This window comes from Adelges cooleyi, unplaced genomic scaffold (assembly GCF_023614345.1).
Source record: "Adelges cooleyi isolate 19-005CV unplaced genomic scaffold, UGA_ACOO_1.1 ACOO_flye_CR_arks_rails_tigmint_CR_PRNA_249, whole genome shotgun sequence".
NCBI classification, from domain to species: Eukaryota; Metazoa; Arthropoda; class Insecta; order Hemiptera; family Adelgidae; genus Adelges; species Adelges cooleyi.
The window spans coordinates 797,501-821,755 of NW_026095914.1; the positions used below are offsets into that span (position 1 = coordinate 797,501).

Consider the following 24,255-nt stretch of genomic DNA (forward strand, 5'->3'; position numbering starts at 1 on the left):
TGTCAATGAAAAATTCATAATATTGATGTATGGATTACAGCAAATAAGTTAATACGGCCCAGTTTTATTAATATTCAGGAGCTTTGGAAATTAGTATTAAAATTGTTTTAACTTAAAATTTGTGTATATTTGAGGTTATTGTCATCCTTCAAACACTTAAAAAAACACTTTTTTAACCTATATAACTTTGTTTACTAATATTGTAAAAAAAATTCACGATGTGTGCATCTCGTAATATAATTTTAGATAAAACATAATAACAAAAATGCCCAATTTTTTAATCTATGTCTTAAAAAATAATACGCAGCAAGTTTCGACACATTTGGTCCATTATCGAAGTATCTACATCTAGGTATGTCCATCGAGAGATGGAAACTGGGAGTTTAGGATAAAACTACAATAATTTTGGATATCAATAAATATTATTATTTATTGATTTATAAAGAAATTAACAGTGTATAATAATTAACAATATGGAATCATGGCATGTCTTCATGATTCACAACTGTAGTAACAAATTATTCTCTGTATATTTTATTTTTTAATACATAAGCCTAAATGAAGTATGTACTTCGATTCTTGTGTTAACATTTTTACAGTGTATTTAAGAGTGTAAATATATCGTTCTGTGCATAAGGTTGTTTAAAAGTATTTTTATTAAACAAGTTCGATATTTATATAGTACATATTATCAATACAACCAAAAGCATAGGACGATGGTTTAATTTAGAGTAAATTAATAATGTACAGTTATCAACGAACTTCAAATCGCTCCAAATGTTTCGATGTACTCAGCTTGACTAACGATTGAATCGCTCTGTAATGGACACCGTTTAATATATTTTTGATAAACCCGATCAAGACTTCGGTGCACAAAATTGCCGTTTTAGTGGGAAACTCCAACGAGGCATTGAACGTGGGATGCTCAATATTTTCTTTTAGCGCGGTATTGATTAGCCAGTGTTCATCGATTTCGATCCTCTGTAACGATTCGGGCGTGTGGTTGTCTGAGTCGATAGTTGTAGAGCTGTGGTTTTCCTTCAATTTTTCGATCACCAGTCGCTGTAAATCGGCAACTGCTGCAATTCCTCCCACGGAATACTTTTTGGGCAATAGTGTTTCGCTATTGTAGAGACGACTATTTTCCGGCAAATGGAAAAAAACACACCAATCGTTGTAGGGCGTGAAAAATCGTTTGAGCTGTTCGTCCCAGTTGTTCGTATTTGTACTTTTCAACTTCTCCAAGAAATCATAAAATATTCGCAACATCATCGTGTCGAACGCTAACATCACGTGTTTGTGGAAGTCCAAAAGCGACAAGACGTACTTTCCAAAAGTCGGCCTGCCGGATTTGAACTCTTTGAATTTTTTATTTAGGTAATTGACGAATCCATCTCCGTTTTCCAACACTTTGAATCCCGTTAGCAGAGTAGCACCTTTTGCATACGTGCTACTGAACACGTCGTTCAAAAACAGCAGTTTCAAGGTCAAATGTTGTTCGGTCAAAGGCTGAACGCCTGGTACCGAACTAGAAGTACCGTTGTTCTCTAGAAAGTAGCCAAGACTGGAGTTCACACACAAGTCGGACCAATACTTGCGCATAAGTTCCCACAACTCAGTCCAGTTCGCCGAAAATTCAAGCAGTTCCGACCGTTTCATGTCAGCCACGTACTCAGGGAATTTCTTCGCAGAGGTCTCCAGAAAGAACATCGTGCAACCGTTCTCCAACATCGTGCTAGATAGCACCTCATACATCTCTCTGTACGCGGGCACAATGTCATTGACCGCGTATGATTCTATCCGCATGACGTACAAGTACACCAGCCACGACACGTCCATTTCGATGTCGTTCTGGGCGATGTTGAACGCGGTCACCAACATTTTTGTCGCCCATCCCGGATAAGCGGCGTTGATGTTCTCGTACAACCAATACACTTTGTCGATATTGCTCAAATTTACGGAATACGGATTTGTAAGATGCAGGAACGACATCATGTAGTACGCGTCGTTGCATTTTATTTCTTTAGCAATTTCGGCAGCCATGAAAGCCGAGTCATGTTGGCTCAGAACTTCTTGCGACACCGTCGGCCTCTGTAGACGCTTGAATTGTCCTCTCTCAAACAATAGAATACGTTTGTACGGGCCTAGTGCACGTGCCTCTTCTTCACGTATCTTTTTTTCACGTATCTCTACTTCTGATGTCTCTTTTTCACCTATCTCTATTTTACGTATCTCTCCTACACGTGTCTCTTCTAGTCGTGTTTTTTTGCTTGATGACTTTAGGCCACAACACTTCGATATGCCACAGTCCGTCACGTTAACAAAAGCCAGCACAGTGATAACCAACGGGATCCACTTCAATCGGGCCGCCATTTTCGTTATGCTTACAATACACAGCGAGACGCGGATAATTGAGCACAAGAAATTGTTAATGGAAACAAAACAAAAGAAATTACATTAATTGTTACTGCAAGAGATACATACACAGAGCTACTAACGATAGTACGGTATTGTCTGAGCGTACGTAGTATAATTTAGTGTTTAGTTTCAAGCCGTTTAAATAAATATACGCGGAGGTTTCAGATAAGTAAATATTTTTTTTATTATTTACGGCTGCTACATGAAGGGAGCAGTACACGCAAATGCGACTTTACAATAACCCATACCTACCTGATAAACATAATTTAGGTACATTTGATTATTGTTTGTAATACAATATCTGGTTTTTTTTTTGTAACTACAGGAAAACAAGTGTATATTTTCAAAATGATCAAAAGCTGTATTGTAGTACCAATACATTTGTATCCCTAGCCCCTCTATTGTGGAAAAAGCATAAAATCTTTATTTAGTGTGTAACGCTTGTTCGCGCCAATACGTTTGAAATGTAACAGTGTATTTTTGTACTTGTTTATCAACTCTGAAAAGTCGGCAATCGTATCGCTCTTTTTTGCATTTGTTGTTAATGCCGAAAAGTCGGCATTAGTATTACCCAGAACATCCGTCAGTTGGCGTTTTTTCATCCGTGCTGTCTTAGTAACCATCGTTCCATTGGGGGGTCACACCTGTTCTTTTTATTGTAAAATAGCTAATTATTTACAGACCCCAAAGGTGCGTCGCGTGGGTGAAACCATCCATATAACCATATCCTTAGGTAAATCATTAATTTATTTTAATTTTAATTTAATACTAGTTATTACGGTTTCTGTTGTAATACTCATGATTATCATATTTTTTATATTATCTCAATGCTCATTTAAATGATTATTTATTTATTATATTGTTCAAGTGTTTGATTGAATTATATAATATATTGGCCCAATACATATTTGAATTAGTATATCGTTGTTATCTTATTTCAATAATTAGTTAACGTAATCTAATTTTAAATAATATTTTTAAAATGATAAGCGGTAACAACGCTATTATATTATATACAAATGTGTACAAATGTTTCAAATGTGAACATATCTAGTATAGTTTTAATATGATTATTATACTTACATAGTTTGCAAGTGAATATGAATTTATGATTCTATATGATAGTGAGCGATATTTGATAGATGCTTATATTGAGAATGAACAATGATTTCTGCACCTTTTTTTATATCTATTTTTAGGATTGTTAATATTAAAAAAAATTTCGTTTTAGTAGAATAACATAAGAGCATAATACAACATACAAAATTAATTTGTATTCTTCCTTTTTAAAAAAATAAAATTTTGAGATTAAAAAAAAAACTTAATAATACTCTGGTTTAATTATATTAAAATTATTTTGGCGTTGATTCATCTAAGTACACATTATTCTGAATAAACCGAGTATCTAAATGAAGAGTAAATTTGTCAAACGTTCCAAGTGCCAAAGTGTAAAATTTAACTATATAATTTGTTGAGATTAATTGTAGTGGAACACAAAAGAAATAACAAACAAATACTTTGAGTAATAATAGAGTTAATATTATAGACACAAGTTAAACCAATAATAACAATACAATATAGATATATGTATAAGTCAAAAGTAACAAGCACATTAACAAAATAGTAGCTGTGGAACGAGTGTGCCCCCTTGTCCACATACAAAGGTATTTATATCATAAATCTAGGTTAAATCAATTCATACAAAATACTTTCTAAGATTTCACATACAATAGTGTCTTCCTCGACATACTAAACTAATCACATTAAAACTACCTTAGAATATTAATTACATTTCAACACTCTCCCTCAATTAATATTTTCCTTAATTAACTATTGTCCCAACACACTTGAAACCAGTTGTGGATATTCATAGCTGATCTGATCATCTCGAATCGTTCCTTTGGCAATGGTTTGGTGAAGATATCTGCCAACTGATCCTTTGTCTCCTTGTATTGAAGTTGAAACACTCCATCTTCATACTTCTCACGAATGAAGTGATGTCTGACATCAATATGTTTAGTTCGTTTGTGAAACTCTGCATTCTTAACTAAACGAAAAGCACTTTGATTATCTATATATAATATTGGTTGAATACATTCATTATTAGTGATTTCCTGTAATAAACGTTTAAACCAAATGATCCCTTTTACTGATTCTGCCGCAGAAATGTATTCAGCATCACATGAACTTAAACTTACTGTTGATTGCCTTTGAGATTGCCATGCTATTGTAGAAGAACCTAGCATAAAAAGGTTGCCTGACGTTGACCTTCTTGTCTGGACATCTCCAGCAAAATCTGCATCTGTATAGACACTAAAATCTGAGTTATTTTCAGTTTTATAGTACAATCCAAAATCAATCGTTTTGTTTATGTAACGAATAATTCGTTTTACCATAATCCAGTGAGCTACCGTTGGATTGGATAAATATCTACTCACGTAGCTGACAGCATAACTCAAGTCCGGTCTGGTTACTTGTGATAAGAATAATAAACATCCGACCGCTTGTCGATATGGCACATCCTTACCAATTGGTTTTGATTCTGTTTCTAATGCCGTTGCCCTGTCGAATGGAATCGCCAACTCTTTTGCGTCTTGCATATTAAAACGTCTAACTATGTTAAAAGCATAATTTGATTGATGAAGTATTAACGATCCATCGTTTAATTTTCTTATTTGTATCCCAAGGAAATAATCTAAATCATTACTTTTGACCTCAAATTCCTGTTGTAAAGTTGATAATAAAGACTGAATCTTAGATGAACTATTTGACATAACTAATCCGTCATCTACATATATACCCAATATTATCTTATCATTACCGTCATGATTTATAAATACACAAGGGTCTGCTGTGCTTTGTGTTAGATTAAAGCGCAATAAAAAATCTGTAAATTTTTGATTCCAACATCGTGAACTTTGTTTCAATCCATAAAGACTCTTGTTTAATTTACATACTCGGCCTGATTTATCATCATACCCCACTGGTTGAGACATGTAAATTAGTTCCTCAAGAACCCCATTCAAAAATGCTGTCTTTATGTCAAATTGTTTTAATTTCAATTTTTCTTTGGCTGCGACTGCTAAAAGTGCCCTAATAGACTCAAAACGAACTACAGGTGAGAATGTCTCATTATAATCTATACCGTATTGCTGCCTCGATCCATTTATTACTAGCCTAGCTTTATAACGTTCAACATCTCCGTTGCTCGCATATTTAACCTTGTATACCCAAGAATTATTTAAAATATTTTTGTCTGTCGGTCTGTCTACTAACTGCCAAGTATTATTTACAGCAAGTGAATTTAACTCGTCATTCATGGCTTCTGTCCATTCATGACTGTTTTCACCATTGATCGCATCATAATAATTTATTGGTTCCACACCTTTCGCTGTATATGCGGCGTATCTGTCAGGTTTTCGTAGTTGACCCCGGTCACGTAAGTCGTAACGTGGTTCTTCACGTTCTGACTCGTCCGCTACTGGTCGTTGTGAAGTATCGTGTTGAATATCTAAATCACTTTCATATAATGATACATCAACAGTATTGTGACGTTCGTTTTTAAATATGACATCCCTAGAATCAATTATAATTCGTTTTTGTTCTAAATATACACGATATCCTTTCTTGTCAATTGAGTACCCTACGAAAATACCTGATTCACTTCTAGGATCCAATTTTTGACGTTTCTCTTTTGGAATATGTGTGAACACTTTTGTCCCAAATACTCTCAGATGTTTTATATCTGGCATTTTATTATAAAATAATTCATATGGACACTTACCTTCCACAGAACTTTTACCAGTTAGATTTATCGTGTATACTGCCGTATTAACTGCTTCAGCCCAAAATGATAAATCCATTTTATTAGCATGAATCATTGTTCTCGCAGAATCCATAATTGTTCTGTTTTCTCTCTCGATTTTTCCATTTTGAGGAGAAGAGTAAATTTGAGTCTTCCGATGTTGTATCCCAAATGTCTGAAATATTCTAGTTACATCATCATTTAAAAATTCAGTACCATTATCTGTCTGAATCGCCTTTATCTTAAAACCTGAACCTGTTTTAAAACTTTTTATAAATAACTTAAGTTTATTTTTCACTTCACTTTTATGTTTCAAAAAATATACCGTACGAAATCTACAGTAATCGTCTTTACATAGTAGAAAATACCTTGACCCGCCTTTCGATTTCTTTTGAATCGGTCCGCATAGGTCTGCATAAATTAAATCACCTATATTTCGTGAAATATTTGTCTTGGTTTTGAATGACATTCTCGATTGTTTGCCAATTATACAGTCATCGCATTGAAAAGTGTCGTCTTTGTCTGGTACCTGTATATTATGTTTTAACAAACACGTTCTTACATACCCGATATTTTGATAAGCCAATTTTTTATGCCAAACACGTATTGAATCAGCCATCACTGCTGTTGCATTCGCTTCAATATTTTTAATTGAATCATTTGTATTGCCTGTCAATGTCACGTCTGTAGAAACCTGCAATACTTTTATTTTTAAATGATATAAACCGTTGTTGCGTTTACCTTCGCAAACAACTTTGTTATTCTTCAAGAAAACGCACATTTTACTGTCAGACTTCATTATTAATCCCTTATCTAGTGCTGCACCACAACTAAATAAATTAAACTTTAAGTCTTTTACATACAACACATTTGATAAATAATTTTCGTACGTTTTGTTTTTAACTTGACAAGATATATTAATTCTCCCAGAACCTTCTGCCAACAAAACTGATCCATCCCCGATTGTTACTTTTGCTGGTGAATCAAATTGTTTGTACTCACAAAACCATTCCATATGTCCTGTCATATGGTCAGTTGCTCCACTGTCGAGAAACCATTGATCCTCTTCTTTTTCCGTGAATAATAATTCACTATAGAAGGCTTGCCCTGTTGAACTTGAATTTGAAGAATCGGATTTCGCACCCTCTTGATCCTTTTTGTACTTTCTGCAGTCCCTTTTAAAATGACCTGGTTTTTGACAATAAAAACAGGGACCTACCTTTTTAGTACCAGTATTTTGTTTACTGAATTTTTGTTCAACTGACTTCTCACCACTCGGCTTCTTAGAAAATTTCTTTTGAAACTTTCTGGCAGTCAAAGCATTATTTTCTTCTGCTTCAACCCCTGAACTAACCTGTTGCATTCTGGATTCTTCTATAAGTAACCTAGATGTTAGAACATTTAGATTTTTACTCGCCACAGGAACACTATCCCAAGCGCTGTAAAAATGTTTGTAAGTCGATGGTAGAGTCATTAAAATTTTGATTATTAACATCCCTTCCGAGATATTTTCTCCTAGTGAGTTGAGTTGGTTCCGTAAATTTTGAAATTTACTTATGTGGGTCGATATATCATCAGAGGAACTTTTACTGTAACTAAAAAATTTATTTTGTAGTAAATGTACACTTGTCTCTGTTTTTTGCTCGTAGACACTCAGCAACTTATTCCACATTTCATTGGCGGTTTGACAATTAATTAAACATTGTAACGGTCCATCATCCACTGACGTTACAATTATCTTTTGGCATTTTCCGTCTGCCCTTCGCCATGCAGATATTTCATTAGCACACCTCGCCCGTGCTTGTTCTTCTGTTTCAGTGGATGTTTTGACTAACCTTGGTTTTGGTATTTCTCCGCTAAGTATTCCTTCCAGGTCAAAACTGTTCACAATGACCCTTATTTGGAATTTCCATAACAGCCATCTTTCTGCACTGGACAACTTAGTAATCTTGACCGAATCTTCCATGACGTCGATCGAACTGTACAATTGTCTGTACCAAGATATATTACCTTTAGTCAGTAAGTATGTATTGGTCAGTATTCGATGTTTGACTTTTGAGTATCGTGGTCTGGGCCAATAACCTGTTGAGATTAATTGTAGTGGAACACAAAAGAAATAACAAACAAACACTTTGAGTAATAATAGAGTTAATATTATAGACACAAGTTAAACCAATAATAACAATACAATATAGATATATGTATAAGTCAAAAGTAACAAGCACATTAACAAAATAGTAGCTGTGGAACGAGTGTGTCCCCTTGTCCACATACAAAGGTATTTATATCATAAATCTAGGTTAAATCAATTTATACAAAATACTTTCTAAGATTTCACTTACAATAGTGTCTTCCTCGACATACTAAACTAATCACATTAAAACTACCTTAGAATATTAATTACATTTCAACATAATTTGATTTGTATTTTATTCAAAACCGGAAACACTCAAACATATTTTTGCTGCATTTATAAATAATTATTCCTCACTTGACAAACATGGCACTTGGAACGTTTGACAAATTCACTCTTCGAATATCCTTAATAATCTTGAATATACTGAATTTTATGGATTCTTATTTAAAAAAAAAAGTTGATAAAACAAATACTATAAAAATGAGGATAACTAAAATAATATTACTAGCTTTTTAGGATAGTGATAAAATAAACTATGACAATCCTTAAAGTTAACGTATGTAGTTAAGGATTTATAAATATGTACTTTGTAGGGCAAGGGATAGATATGGTTTAATTTTTGTTATAAAAAGTTATTATATTTTACAGATACTCATTTTTTATCGATTTTTTCCCTAATTATAATAAATAAAACTGTATTAAAAAAACCAGTGATAAAATCACTTTCGAATAAACGCTTCGATGCAAATCGGTAGTTAGTATTTTCAAGCCAGTACAGTCCAAACCAAGCACAGTATAAACCAGCATAGTTAGAAAGTTTTAAATTGAGGTTCTGTATTTACAAATAAGCGTCAAAGCGTTAATTTGAAAGTGATTTTATCCGAGAAGACCAGTACAGTAGAGTATAGGCATAATGGAATCAAAGCAACGAGGAGACGGAGAGGTCACAGGTCTACAGGAATTATTATAAATAAAAGTGATAAAATTGAATAAAATCACAGTGTACACAGATAAAAAAAAACAAACATCAGAGTAAAACCAATACCTTCGCCGCTATGCATCGAAGCTAAAATTAATTTTTAAGATTAATCCGGTTTATTTTATGTGCAACAATTGACGGTTTCACTATAAAACATTCTCTGTGATTCATTAATTCATCATGCCAGTCATCTACATATTAAAAATATTTCTATTACCTATTAAACAATTGCATATTTTAGCTAAAATAAACATTCGTGCCTATTGAAATACTTTGATGGACACCATTTGAATTCAAAAGAACGCTACACTTTTATTTGTTAAAGGGTATGTTTCTAACTTAGCTTACCAGACCCAGATTTGATTGGCCAGGATGGTTTTAGGCCAATAACATCCAAAACTGTATTAAAATTTTATGTATTTAATATTTAGTACAATTAGGTTTTTGTTATTTTTACGCTATTTTTTTTCATAAATTGGATAAATTCGTAAATTGGACCATATTTTGAGTCCGGTGTACATATTTAATTTAATTTATCAAAAGAAGAAACTAAAAAGCAAGATGAACTTACAACAGCCACTGCTGTGAGGGAGGCGCTTATAAGCCAGAATTGCAACCCCTTTGTCGTCAACGGCGCTGTGGCTTAGTTGGTTAAAGCGCCTGTCTAGTAAACAGGAGATCGAGAGTTCGAATCTCTCCAGTGCCTTTTGTCAGTTGAAAATGATTTTGTATTTTTTTTCTCCAATTTTTCTACTCCTATTACTGTAATCATTTGTTGTATATATTATTGCCTATTTATAACCCTTTCTGAGGGGGTTTCCCGATTATGTAAATAGAGGCGCCTCTTTTAAATTAAGCGTGCCCTTTCGGGTATTGCTTACAACTAAAATGAAACGTGTAGTGATTTTATAAACATCATAGATCAAAGATTATATAAAAAAAAATTATAATAAAAATAGTATAAAAGTGCATAAGTTATCATAATACATTTATAATACTTAGTTTTTACAAATCTGATTAACATCATTCATACTCATTAGTATTTAAGATGTCAATTAGAAGTAGTTTCATCAAAGCTTAGAGGTTTTATGAATTTCACAAAATTAAAATAACAGTGTCATGTAAGAATTCATAATAATGATGTATGCATTACAACAAATATGTTAATACGACCCAGGAGCTTTAAAAATTAGTAACTAAAACTGTTTTAACTTAATATTTGTGTATATTTGAGTTTATTGTCATCCTTTAAACACTTTAAAAACACTTTTTTAACCTATATAATTTTGTTTACTTATATTGTAAAAAAAATCACGGTGTGTGCATCTCGTAATATAATTTTAGATAAAACATAATAACAAAGTTGCCCAATTTTTTAATCTATGTCTTAAAAAATAATACGCAGCAAGTTTCGACACATTTGGTCCATTATCGAAGTATCTACATCTAGGTATGTCCATCGAGAGATGGAAACTGGGAGTTTAGGATAAAACTATAATAATTTTGGATATCAATAAATATTATTATTTATTGATTTATAAAGAAATTAACAGTGTATAATAATTAACAATATGGAATCATGGCATGTCTTCATGATTCACAACTGTAGTAACAAATTATTCTTTCTATACTTTATTTTTTAATACATAAGCCTAAATGAAGTATGTACTTCGATTCTTGTGTTAACATTTTTACAGTGTATTGATGAGTGTAAATATATCGTTCTGTGCATAAAGTTTTTTAAAAGTATTTTTATTAAACAAGTTCGATATTTATATAGTACATATTATCAACACAACCAAAAGCATAGGACGATGATTTAATGTAGAGTAAATTAATAATGTACAGTTATCTACGAACTTAAAATCGCTCCAAATGTTTCGATGTACTCAGCTTGACTAACGATTGAATCGCTCTGTAATGGACACCGTTTAATATATTTTTGATAAACCTGATCAAGACTTCGGTGCACAAAATTGCCGTTTTAGTGGGAAACTCCAACGAGGCATTGAACGTGGGATGCTCAATATTTTCTTTTAGCGCGGTATTGATTAGCCAGTGTTCATCGATTTCGATCCTCTGTAACGATTCGGGCGTGTGGTTGTCTGAGTCGATAGTTGTAGAGCTGTGGTTTTTTTTCAATTTTTCGATCACCAGTCGCTGTAAATCGGCAACTGCTGCAATTCCTCCCACGGAATACTTTTTGGGCAATAGTGTTTCGCTATCGTAGAGACGACTATTTTCCGGCAAATGGAAAAAAACACACCAATCGTTGTAGGGCGTGAAAAATCGTTTGAGCTGTTCGTCCCAGTTGTTCGTATTTGTACTTTTCAACTTCTCCAAGAAATCATAAAAGATTCGCAACATCATCGTGTCGAACGCTAACATCACGTGTTTGTGGAAGTCCAAAAGCGACAAGACGTACTTTCCAAAAGTCGGCGTGCCGGATTTGAACTCGTTGAATTTTTCATTCAGGTAATTGACAAATCCATCTCCGTTTTCCAACACTTTGAATCCCGTTAGCAGAGTAGCACCTACTGCATACTTGCTACTGAACACGTCGTTCAAAAACAGCAGTTTCAAGGTCAAATGTTGTTCGGTCAAAGGCTGAACGCCTGGTACCGAACTAGAAGTACCGTGGTTCTCTAGAAAGTAGCCAAGACTGGAGTTCACACACAAGTCGGACCAATACTTGCGCATAAGTTTCCACAACTCAGTCCAGTTCGCCGAAAATTCAAGCAGTTCCGACCGTTTCATGTCAGCCACGTACTCAGGGAATTTCTTCGCAGAGGTCTCCAGAAAGAACATCGTGCAACCGTTCTCCAACATCGTGCTAGATAGCACCTCATACATCTTACTGTACGCGGACACCATGTCATTGACCGCGTATGATTCTATCCGCATGACGTACAAGTACACCAGCCACGACACGTCCATTTCGATGTCGTTCTGGGCGATGTTGAACGCGGTCACCAACATTTTTGTCGCCCATCCCGGATAAGCGGCGTTGATGTTCTCGTATAACCAATAAACTTTGTCGTTAGTGCTCAAGTTTAAGGAACGCGGATTTGTAAGATGCAGAAACGACAACATGTATTACGCGTCGTTGCATTTTATTTCTTTAGCAATTTCGGCAGCCATGAAAGCCGAGTCATGTTGGCTCAGAACTTCTTGCGACACCGTCGGCCTCTGTAGACGCTTGAATTGTCCTCTCTCAAACAATAGAATACGTTTGTACGGGCCTAGTGCACGTGCCTCTTCTTCACGTATCTTTTTTTCACGTATCTCTACTTCTGATGTCTCTTTTTCACCTATCTCTATTTTACGTATCTCTCCTACACGTGTCTCTTCTAGTCGTGTTTTTTTGCTTGATGACTTTAGGCCAAAACACTTCGATATGCCACAGTCCGTCACGTTAACAAAAGCCAGCACAGCGATAACCAACGGGATCCACTTCAATCGGGCCGCCATTTTCGTTGTACTTACAATACACAGCGAGACGCGGGTAATTGAGCACAAGTAATTGTTAATGGAAACAAAACAAATGAATTAATATTAATTGTTACTGCAAGAGATACATACACAGAGCTGCAGACGAAAGTACGGTATTGATTGAGCGTACGTAAAAAATTTAGTTTTAGGCCGTTTAAAGAAATGTACGCGGAGGTTGCAGATGTGTAAATATTTGTTTTGTTTTTTAGTCATTCGAACCGGTGTTTTCGAGTGTTCCATTTAGTGCTGCTATATGGCGGGCGCAGTGTACGCAAATTTGACTTAACAATAACCCATACCTACCTGATAAACATAACTTAGGTACATTTCATTATTGTTTGTAATACAATTTCTGTTTTTTTTTCTAACTACAGGAAAACGATTGTATATTATCAAAATTTTCAAAAGTTGTGTTGTATCACCAGTACATTCTAAACCCGTTATAATATAGTCCGCCCATCATAAGGTCATCAATAATAATTTTATTATTTCAACTACAAGTTGAATCTTGTTTTCATTTGTTTGCCAAAAGAAAACTTAAAATTCCACACTACTTACACTGTAGCAGTGCCTATTAGGTCTTTAAACAATAAGGGAGTAAAACTTGTTCCAAGTGTCAAAGTATAAAGATTGAACTTTATAATTTGATTTGTATGTTATTCAACATCGGAAACACTTAAACATATTTTTGCTGCATTTTATAAATAATAATTCCTCACCTGACAAACATACAAAATTGTTTCCCGTAAAGCGTGAAATATAAATCATATTTTAAAGTCCAGTTTTTATACTTTGGCACTTGGAACGTTTGACAAATTCACTCTTAAAGTATCCTTGAGGCCCCTGGATACCGACCATTTTTAAGGAGTTTTGTATAGGCAATATTTTTCGAAAGTGTCTGTTCTTGTGTTAGTGTGTAAACCAACATTAGTGTGCGTGCCGTTGTATTTCCGTGACAGCGCCACTCTTATCAGCTGCGGTGACGGTCAAATTGTTTTTTATTACTAAGAAAATACATAATCGACAAAATAATATTTTGAAGAGCTAGCCTAAATAAAATCATTGCTGGACGGATTACAACCATAGACCTATAAAGATATGGACTGCGCCTCCCACACACCCCGCCTATACTGCCGCGTTATGAACAACGTTAGAAAGAGATAGATAGACTTGTTAGGTTGTCCATGGAATAAAAATTGAAAAGACATGGAATAATAATAATTCATATATATATATATATGACAATACACCAAATGGAAATACATGTATATAATAATTAAATCATATTTAATTATTATTTTTCATCGTGTTATGCGAAGTTGTAAAGCATTTAAAGATATGTATTTCATTATTTTGTCGGGTATCCAATACTTTCGTATGATGTATTGTTTTAAGTAGATATGTATAGTATATTGTTAATAAATACTTAAAAACCATTACAATTTCATTAAAAAAATTTATCAATGAACATTTCGTTTTATTTCTTATAAAACGTGTAAGTATGTTTTGAAAAATAGTTACAAACTCAATAGACAACTTGTTGTATCACAGATCTGCATTGAGTTTAAACAAATTCACTAGGTATTGTTAAATCACTACTTATTTGTTTCTTTTTCAAATTACGACTAATATATATATAAAAATATTAAAAAAAAATCGCAAAGTTTAATAATAATACAAAAAATAATAACGGGTAATAATAATAATAAAAAAATCGCAGAGTTTAATAATTATACAAAAAATAATAATAAATAATAATAGGTAATAATCATAATAAAAAAATATAAAAAAGGAATAATACATTTTACTGATTTTTGAAATTAATGGTTTTTGTTAAGTGGGACCTTATTCGATTTTTCGGCTGACTTTCACTTAACGTATAATAATTAAATGATAATTAAAATTCAATAAAAACATAAAAACATTTTAATATAAAAATGTTGTTATCGGGTATTATCATATTACTATTTCTCCATGATAATATTATTTCTCCCATGACCAACCTAACAACTCTCTCTGTCTCTTTTTAACGATGTCGATATTCGGACCTCTCGCTCTACTATCAGTCCATTTCTTTATAGGTCTATGATTACAACGGTGTTACATCTTTTTTCAACGCGTAAAACATGTGTTAGAAGATGCAAGTTCCACGTGAACTGAGCAGTTTTAGCGCATATTTACCTATGAACAAAATTCAAGATTAAGAGTTGATCTATAGTTTAATGTAGGTTTTTTTTCGATAATAATACTAGGGACCGAGTTATGGATCATTTGCTTTTTTTTCAAAATCGTATATCATTTTCGTTACAAAACATGTTTAAAAAAAAAAACATATGCTAATGTGTAGATAAACTTAGTTCTTAGTTCTTATATATTATCTCTCTCTCTCTCTCTCTCTCTCTCACACGTTTTTCAAAAATCACAATTTTTCGCGATAAACTTTAAGGGTTAAATCTATTTTAGGGTTAACAAATTCGGGAAGCATATGATCCATGTAAAATGATTTGAGCTGTTCTTCCATTTTTACGTTCCAAAAGTTTTCATCGCGAACAATTTTTTCAATAAATAATCCTGCATTATAAAAATTAAAATAGTTTGACCAAAATAATTCGATAGTAAATAAGATAGTTAATGTTACAATATTATATTACATATCACTGACTCATTTTATATAATTAATAATAATTTTAACTCTTAAGATGGACCAACTCGCCTTTAGGAGTCCAAACCACAAAATAACAGTATTGCCTTTGTGTACGTTTTAGTTCAATGTCTCCGTTTTTATTTACCACCAAGTACTTAATTTTTTTCATTTTAGCAGCTTCTTGTGGAGTTAAATCTTTTATACTGATGGGGCATTTAATTTCAATGATCGTTTCTTTTTAGGAACACTTTCCATTTTAATTTGTACTAACCTTATATAAAACTAGCACAGTGTGTAAACATAGGTAAATGCACGACGTGCAGCAAAGTACTATAGCTTGTTTATACTATTATTTGTACTATTTCATTAGACTTATTGTACATATAAGTACGAGTACCGAGAATTTCTATTTAAACTCTCCCAGACTTTTTGGACATGTATCATTTATATGGTATATCGTGTAATTCGATAACTATGGCCCAGTCAATAACTTGAAAGATATTAAACGGGTCAAATAAGTTTATCAAATAAGAGATGGAGATATACATTTTTTAAATTATTTAAATTTTAAATTGTACTATAAAAATGTATAAAAAAAAATAATAACTATTAAGTTATTGACTGGGCCATGGTCAACGAATACCCGGTATTATTATATTATATACAATTCATAGTTGAATATATCTTATTTAAAAAAAAAGTTTATAAAACAACTAGGTAGTATAAAAATGAGGATAAATTCAAATGATATTACTAGCTTTTTAGGATAGTAATGAAATAAACTATGACGATCCTTAAAGTTAACGTGTGTAGTTAAGGATTTATAAATATGTAAGGCGAGGGATAGTTTTGGTTTAAGTTTTTGTTATGAGAAGTTATTGCATTTTACAGATACTCTTTTTTTATTTATTTTTTAATAATTATAATAAATAAAAATGTACTAAAGAAAAAATTACAAGCAGGTGTTAGGACAGAGATAATGTGGTTTAAGTGGATTTAGATTAGTTAACTTTGATTATCCAGAATTTATACCATTTATCTGGTAAGTTAAGCTATATAGCCGTACTTTACAGGCTTTGTTTTTATTTGTTAATAATTATTAATAGAGATGGTTAAAAAGACGGTGGTGTAAGTCATGTTTTTCTAATAGTTGAGTTAAGTACTGTTCAGCCAGCCACATCAAATATGGAAGTTTCAGTCATCTAGGTCGAATTTAATCAGTTCATCTAGACAACTGAACATACCGTAAAATCGTAGGGAAAACCACTCTACTGCAAAAATGTACCGTTTATAGGAAAACGATAATTGTGAAACACTTTGTAAGCTGTATGTACAATGTACATTGTCCTTCTTTAGGTACAATGTACATATAGAATGAACAAAGCAATTTTTTAAAAGACAAAAACTTACAGAAAAAACCTCTAACCCCAAAGAGTCTTGTTAGTAGTACAAATTTGCAATAAAATTATTTTTCTCATCTATGCCAACAAAATTACTAGGATTAATACAAATATCGAAGCAAATATTTAGCTAGTAGGAGTTCAAATGTTTTTCATTATTATGCTGTTATATGTGTAGTACAAAACTAAGTCTGGAAATTAATATTAATAGAAAAACTGCTTTGTCCAATAACTTGTTCTTCAGAATACATTTTTTGACAATTTCATGTCTTAGCTCTGGCACATAACCGGAAAAAGTGTTACCAAAAAAGCCTAACCAAAAAAAAAGGTTAGGCTTTTTTTCGTTACTAAAAATTAATAACGAAAAAAGCGTTAGGGCACGGAGATGGGGGTGCGAATGGGGTTGGGGGTCGGAGTAAGAGAAATGAGATATGGGGTGGGGGTAAGATATATGAGTTATGAGATAGGGGTAATATTTTTATTAGGAAAACCCCGAAAAAAGGAGGAAATTACATTTGACCGTAGTCAGTATCTATGTTTGCACGAGGTCTTTGATCGTATGTGTGACTAAATCATCAATCAACAGGTATTTAAAAATATTTTCATAGTATTGTTAATCTCAATATATATTTATATATGTATATATTATGTATACCTAATATATTAAACCCAAATAATTTGAATGCGTTTTTATATGCATTCAACTAAAATTTTTAATTCTCATTACAAATTCATGTATTGTACTAATAACTAACAAATACGTTTTGTATATTTTGTTAATGTAGATAAAAGACAAAGAAATGTTGGCATCACGCATTTTTTAAGTTTTTAAGTTAAGAACTGTTGTATTTGACAATTACAATTTGTACAGTTTTACTATTTTTCTTTTATGGAAAACAAATTGATTTTGGCCATATCTTGTATTATCATTGGCGTTTCTATGCATATGAACTTTCTTGCATGAAACTGTCATATTGTTGCAAATATTATAGCGAATACAAGTTTTGTAAAAATAAAACCAAAAATAATACTAATTTGTTTTCACCTACTTATCTCGTTTGCTAGTTAACACATTTTGTATTGTTGTGTTCAAAATGTAATAATAAATTTATCGTTAGCTTTTGTATTAACTAAAGATTTAAATAAAATTAAAAGAATCCAAATGACTATTTGAAACATGCAAAAATGAGTCATAGCGAATTTGCACATAACAATAGGTGCTTTTTTACATCGTCTGGAAATACCTCCCTTCATCTATAGTATTTGAATAACATTAAAATTTTCAAGTATTTTTTTTTGAGTCATCCTCATCGTGCAGGTCACGCTTAATACAAATTGAACAAATATGAATTACAATAATAATAGGATTTATAAATTAATGAAGCTACATCATTTGTCTTAAGCAAACTAAGATCTTATATCCCTATCTACTAACTATTAGACAGCTTTAGTTGTAGATTAATAGCACATTGGACATGATAATGTATTACTTAATAAAATAAATCCCAAAAAGACTACATAAACACATTTATACCTACATCAATAATATAATATAAAACAAATTGTTATAATAAAACGAAATTCACAAAGATATAATTGTAAGTATAATTGTTCCAACACCTTACGGCTTTTTAAATAAAATAAATTTTTTTTTTAAATTAATAGTATTTTAGTAAATTAATCACCTAATTATTATCAATACATTTTTAAAAAAAAAACGCGCGTAGAAAAATATATTAGATCTATCAAAAAAATGACATGTTCAAACATAAGTATTATAATAGTATCTATTAGTATTATAATATAGAGAAGCTAAGTCCCGCCGCAAATGACAAATTTTGCAGTGTCCTTTGGAGGACCGGTTCCAGATAAAATCGAACACCCTGTATATTCTGGATTCTTTCTTTAGCACACATACGGTCCGCACAAGTACGGTCTACCTAATTTAATTCTCAAATTCCTGAAAAATACATTCCGTGATTTTGCGGTTTGGTTTTTTCCGTATTTTTACATTCCGTGACTATACAGTCCGAATATTTATGGATTCCGTAATATTACTTTCCGCGATATTACTGTCAGTGAAATAATTTTTTCCGGATTCTTACTTTCCGCACAAATACGGTATACGTAATTATCGGTTCCTGAAAAATACATTCCGTGATTTTGCGGTTTGGTTTTTTCCGTATTTTTACGGTCAGTGACAATATATTCCGGGACTTTACGGCCTCCCAATACATCATTTTACTACATTATGGAAATTTGGCTTTAAGGTCATGTGTGAACCTTAGAGGCGTGCCCAATAAATGTTCTATACAAATTTCGATTCGATACGACCGTATTTCGCGAAGATCTAGAAAATCAAAGTTGACGATAGAAAAACCGGTCATTAGTGTTTCAGGGAAGTCACGAGTCTCCGTGAACTATTGTATAACTAATAACTATATATAATTGTATAATTTTTATTTTTTATTCTCCTCTTATTATAGTGTCAAAAAGTACATTAAAAAAATATTCAAGTACGTAATATACTGACACCTTAACTTTGCAACAACATGTTTAAATATGGTGAACAGATAAAACAGAAACGCTCGAGTTTTTATAATATTCAACTAAATTTCAAGTTTGTAAACCTATAATAGTCTTCAAAATCCATGCTTAGTGTTCGGTTCAATTGCGTTTTTCCGTTATAAATACAAATGTTGACAGCTTCAATACGATAGCTGAGAAAACTTTCTCGGCCCATTAAAGCTACTTGTCATTTTTTAATAAAAATATTAATATATTTCGCCCATTACCTAAAAGCGGGTTTAAAACATATTTAGACACTAGCCAATACATTTACCAAAGTATAACTTAAAAAATACCTAGTATGTAGGACACCATTAGAAAACCCCACTTTATAAAAACAAATGTTTACCCAGTAGCTGTTTAGAGTGTGCCTTATTCACAATTTAAACGTAGATCTAGGTAAATTTTAACGTACATTTTTGGAACAAACACAATTTACAAGTGTAATACACTAAAAACAATATACAATATCTTCGTGAATAATAAGGAATGTAATATGTGTAATATTATGTAATACGCGTGGCACATAATATACTAGTTCAGAGTGTTACCCGAAATCTTTGAAAACTGACCAAAATGGTTTCAATGAAATTGTGGAGTATCATTTTTTGTATTACAATCGAATGCTACGCCACAACAATACCACCAAAAAAATATTATTGTGTTGGTAAAGTGTTAAACCAACTAACGGAAAGATCGAAAGGACCAGTTGCTAATAGCAGTCAAGATTTGTACTTGAAATATAATGATCTTAAATGCGGTTTCATTTACAGTGCGCTTTTCCATATGAATTGGACAAAAGATCAGTATTCAAAAATGTTTCAGCTTCGAAAAGGTGTTGAACAATTCCCACCCAATGAAGTTTCATTCGTTGACGAATCAATCAAGATTATTAACTTATTGTTTCGCGAAAAAGGCATCAAACTGAATGAGCTATGGCTATTTTACATTTACGCGGAACAAATGGCCAGCTTTTACAACGATTTGTTCAATAAGCCAGACTGTTATTATCGTTTTAGATACGATAACGGCATGTCTTTACACGAATTGGTATTTTCCCTGCTAGAAAACTATTTGAAGTTCGATTGTGGAGCAAATTATTGTTTTGATGCCAGTTGTGAATACTGTGAGTATAACAAGGTATGGTTCCCTTGTTTTCAAAGAAAAAAAATAAAAACCACAGATGAACATACATTCACACAAGATGCGATAAAAGTTAACAAAATAATGTTAAATAAATTACTCGACGTCATTATTGAAAAGGACAACGTCGAGAAAAAAGGCACTGCGTTTTCCAATTTATCGCAGTTGTTTTTCAACAGTTTGGACATTCCATCATCTCAGCTCGATGACTTTTTAAAAGAAAGTTTAGAGTCTGATAAATGGGATCTCGTGGCTGCAGAGTTGATAATCACTAAGAGGAGAGCCATTGACACAGGATTAAAGGCATTAGAATACACCGGAGAGTATCAACAAATGGTAATTGTTTTGTTGAAATTCATCATGCTGAAAAAAATTGGTCGTTACTTCATATCAATAAGTACCCTTAAACCGGAAGAATTTATAATGCAAACTTCATCAATATATGAGTTTGCTGCAATTTTAACTGATTTTATAGATGTCATGTCATTAGATAAGGACCATTTTTTCGCAATGATAAAAAACTGTATACATTTTGTCTATTTGAAAAACTCAAACAAACAGCAAATAAATTTTTTGATCGACCAAATTAAAACTGAAATTGATACGATAACAGAAACTTGGCAATATGCTAGTAAAAACCCGTCAATTTATGATTATTGTATTAAAACCAAGGACATTGTGGATTCAGCTAGAAATTTTGTTAGCAAATTGAAAAATTTATTCGAATCTTCTTTCACTTTTCAGTATATTCATTCATTCGCCAAAATGCTTGATTACGTCAAAAGAACGTTGAATAAAAACAAAATAAAAAAATAGATTGTCGAACTCAAGTTATTATCATTTTTAATCTACTATAATGTCAAGTTTTTTATTTTAATATTTGTACTTTGTGCTAGTTAAAGTCCGTCAAATGGTTTTTTTATAAATTCCCAATGGTGTTATCTTAAAAAAACTTGTATAACATATATTTAAAAAATAAAAAGTTATTTAAATAGTATCGCGTTACTTTATGTTGTTCAATCAAATAGTCTTAGCTATGTATTGAAAATACATAGCTGGACTAGTTTTTGAGTAAATAAACTTTTGAATCATTAGCCATCAAATTCGGTTATAATAGACAAGAATATTATGTGTGATATATGTTAGTCTAATTTGGTTATGAATTAATTGTGGCTTTCGGGTGTATATAAATTTAACGTTTGTCCCTGTATCTAATCTCCTTTTTACGAAAATGTTTTGCAGACAAAAAAAACATTTTTTAAACAAATACAACTGAAGATTTTACTTTAAAAGGTATATTAAACAATGCATTAGGCTACTATGAAAAAACAACATGTGTTTTTATGGTTCACGCCTAGAACCAGTATAGTGGAGTCGAGGAATAGTGAGGATGAAGCATAGTGGAGATGGAGAGGACGGTTATTCAAGAATTACTATGACTAAAATTGATACAAATTAACTTTTCAATGCGAATCTGTGGACAATGCACCAAACATTAATACTTTTTTAATATTCTAGTTTATACTGTGCTTGGTTATTGGTATTAACTTACCATCCATAGATTCGTATCAAAACGTTTATTTAAAATTAAACAAAGATATGTGTTTAAAATATTTAACATTAGCAACTATATAACCTTAAAGATAACATTTTATACCTGTTCTGATATCGAAGACTACAGCAAGATTACGAAATCAGTTGTACATTATTCAAAGTTAATAATATATATTATAAATATTTGACTATCTTAATTATAAAACCACAAAATAATTTTCTGAATGCCTTAAAAAGCTATTTAAACAAAGGTATCATTTGCATCGAGGCATGTTAGTAATTTTTATATTTATGTATATCAATAATAGTTAGTGTATGTAGACTGTTTAGATTCTGTATTCAAAAAACCAAATTTAAAAAATATTTACAACTTTCATCAACATTTAAAACTTGTTGTTTTGTAGTTTTAGAATTAAAAAACACGGAAATACGACGGCTATAGTCACCAATAAACGTCAAGTACGATTCAAGTAATTGAAATTCTGACAAATCTGCAAAGACTCTAGTAATGTCTATCTTTAACGTGATAGCCAATCCTAAAAGATCATCTATACATTGTCGTTCTTGTGTATCATAATACGAATGTGGGATATTTAATATCGAAGATACATGTTCAAGTTCGATTTGTACTCTTTTAACCATATTATGTTTAGCCTCAAAGCGATAGCTATTGTCTTTTGTGTAGCATGACAAATCATTGTTGAAAATAGTATTCAGCTCATAGAAGACACTATCCTTTAAATTCAATTTATTAATAACGTTTGATAAATATTCTTGAAATTTCTTTATGTAATCATAAAGGTTTATTTCGAAGGCTTCGGTAGTGTTATGCATCGATGGAGCTATTGAATTGGTTGGGAAAAAATTGTCTATTATATGATTTATTTCTTTCAAGAATTTCCAAGTGATTCGGAACCACATAAATTTAAGTATGTAAATAGAATCCAAATTATATTGTCTGGATACGAGTAGTCCTGTGAACCCATCATAATTATGAAATTCCACATAGGGATAATTCAATCGGTTTCCCAATATGATCCAAATGCGGATTTCCATAAGCTGAAATGAATTATTTTTAGATGATGTATAATTTCTTATTAAACCAAATACAAAGTTAAACTTTATATGTTTTTCGACGATGTTTTGCCTTAGATAATTTTCAGTGATGTCTGTTTTGATAACACTTTTAAGGCCTTTTACTAGATTGTCCTCATGCATATGCTTAAATAGCAATTCTTTTTGATTAAGTAATATGTTACGAGTGCCTGTATAAAAACTTCGCATGATGTTTAAAATAGAAATACTGCGCTTTAACTTCCCAGATTTTATATCGAAAATATCAACATCGATACAATTTTGTTTGAAGTATCTGTCGAGTTCAGCAAGAATAAAATTATTCTCTTCCATAATTAGGTCCATAACGGAAACATTCAACTGTAGTTTTCTCGGTGCATAGAAGTAGCTTTTCATTGAAAATGCGTGATAGTAAACTAACCATATTTCATTCATAGTTACTCCTATTACATTGACAAAAGTGCTTACCATTGTCACGGATTCTTCTAAGAATAAAATCGAACGGCTTTTCAATAATGAATGGTTTTTCGCTCGTAACATTTTGTCAGCTATTGAAAAATTGAAATGTGCGCTGTAAAGATAACCGCATTTAAGTTGGCCAAACTTAGAAATGATTGCTTGCTTTAATTGTCCTGTGGTTAACTATCAAAATCGGTTGCCAACTCATCGTTCTGCGTCTTATATCCGGTATTAAACGATCTTACTTGATTCCATTGTTCTTTTGTTTTTTCATGTTTGTCCATTTTATTTTCTTCGCACAAGAGCGTCTTATGTTGGAGTAATAAAAATATAAATAGGAGACAAATCTTTGTGACCATCATTTTCATAATTTCATTTTCAAATATGATATAAGCCAATTAAAGTTTTATAAAAAATATAGTAAATTTATAATTTACGACGAGCAAACATAAAGAACGGAAACTATTAACTGTATGTTATTTTCTTAAGTAAAAACCTCATTTGAATAACACAATAATTTATTGAAAATATTTTACTTAGTACGTCAACCACAAGTGTTTTTTGTTTTCCATGTGAAGCTGA

General features: G+C 31.9%; 1 protein-coding gene and 1 non-coding gene across 2 annotated transcripts in view; one reads left to right on the forward strand and one right to left on the reverse strand.

Moving 5' to 3' along the window:
• Window positions 1-24,255, reverse strand: part of LOC126837473 (15-hydroxyprostaglandin dehydrogenase [NAD(+)]-like) — a 133,939-nt gene that overhangs the window by 86,863 nt on the left and 22,821 nt on the right. The window lies entirely within an intron of this gene.
• Window positions 9,972-10,045, forward strand: Trnat-agu (transfer RNA threonine (anticodon AGU)). Its single transcript has one exon. It is a non-coding gene; the product is annotated as a tRNA-Thr (tRNA).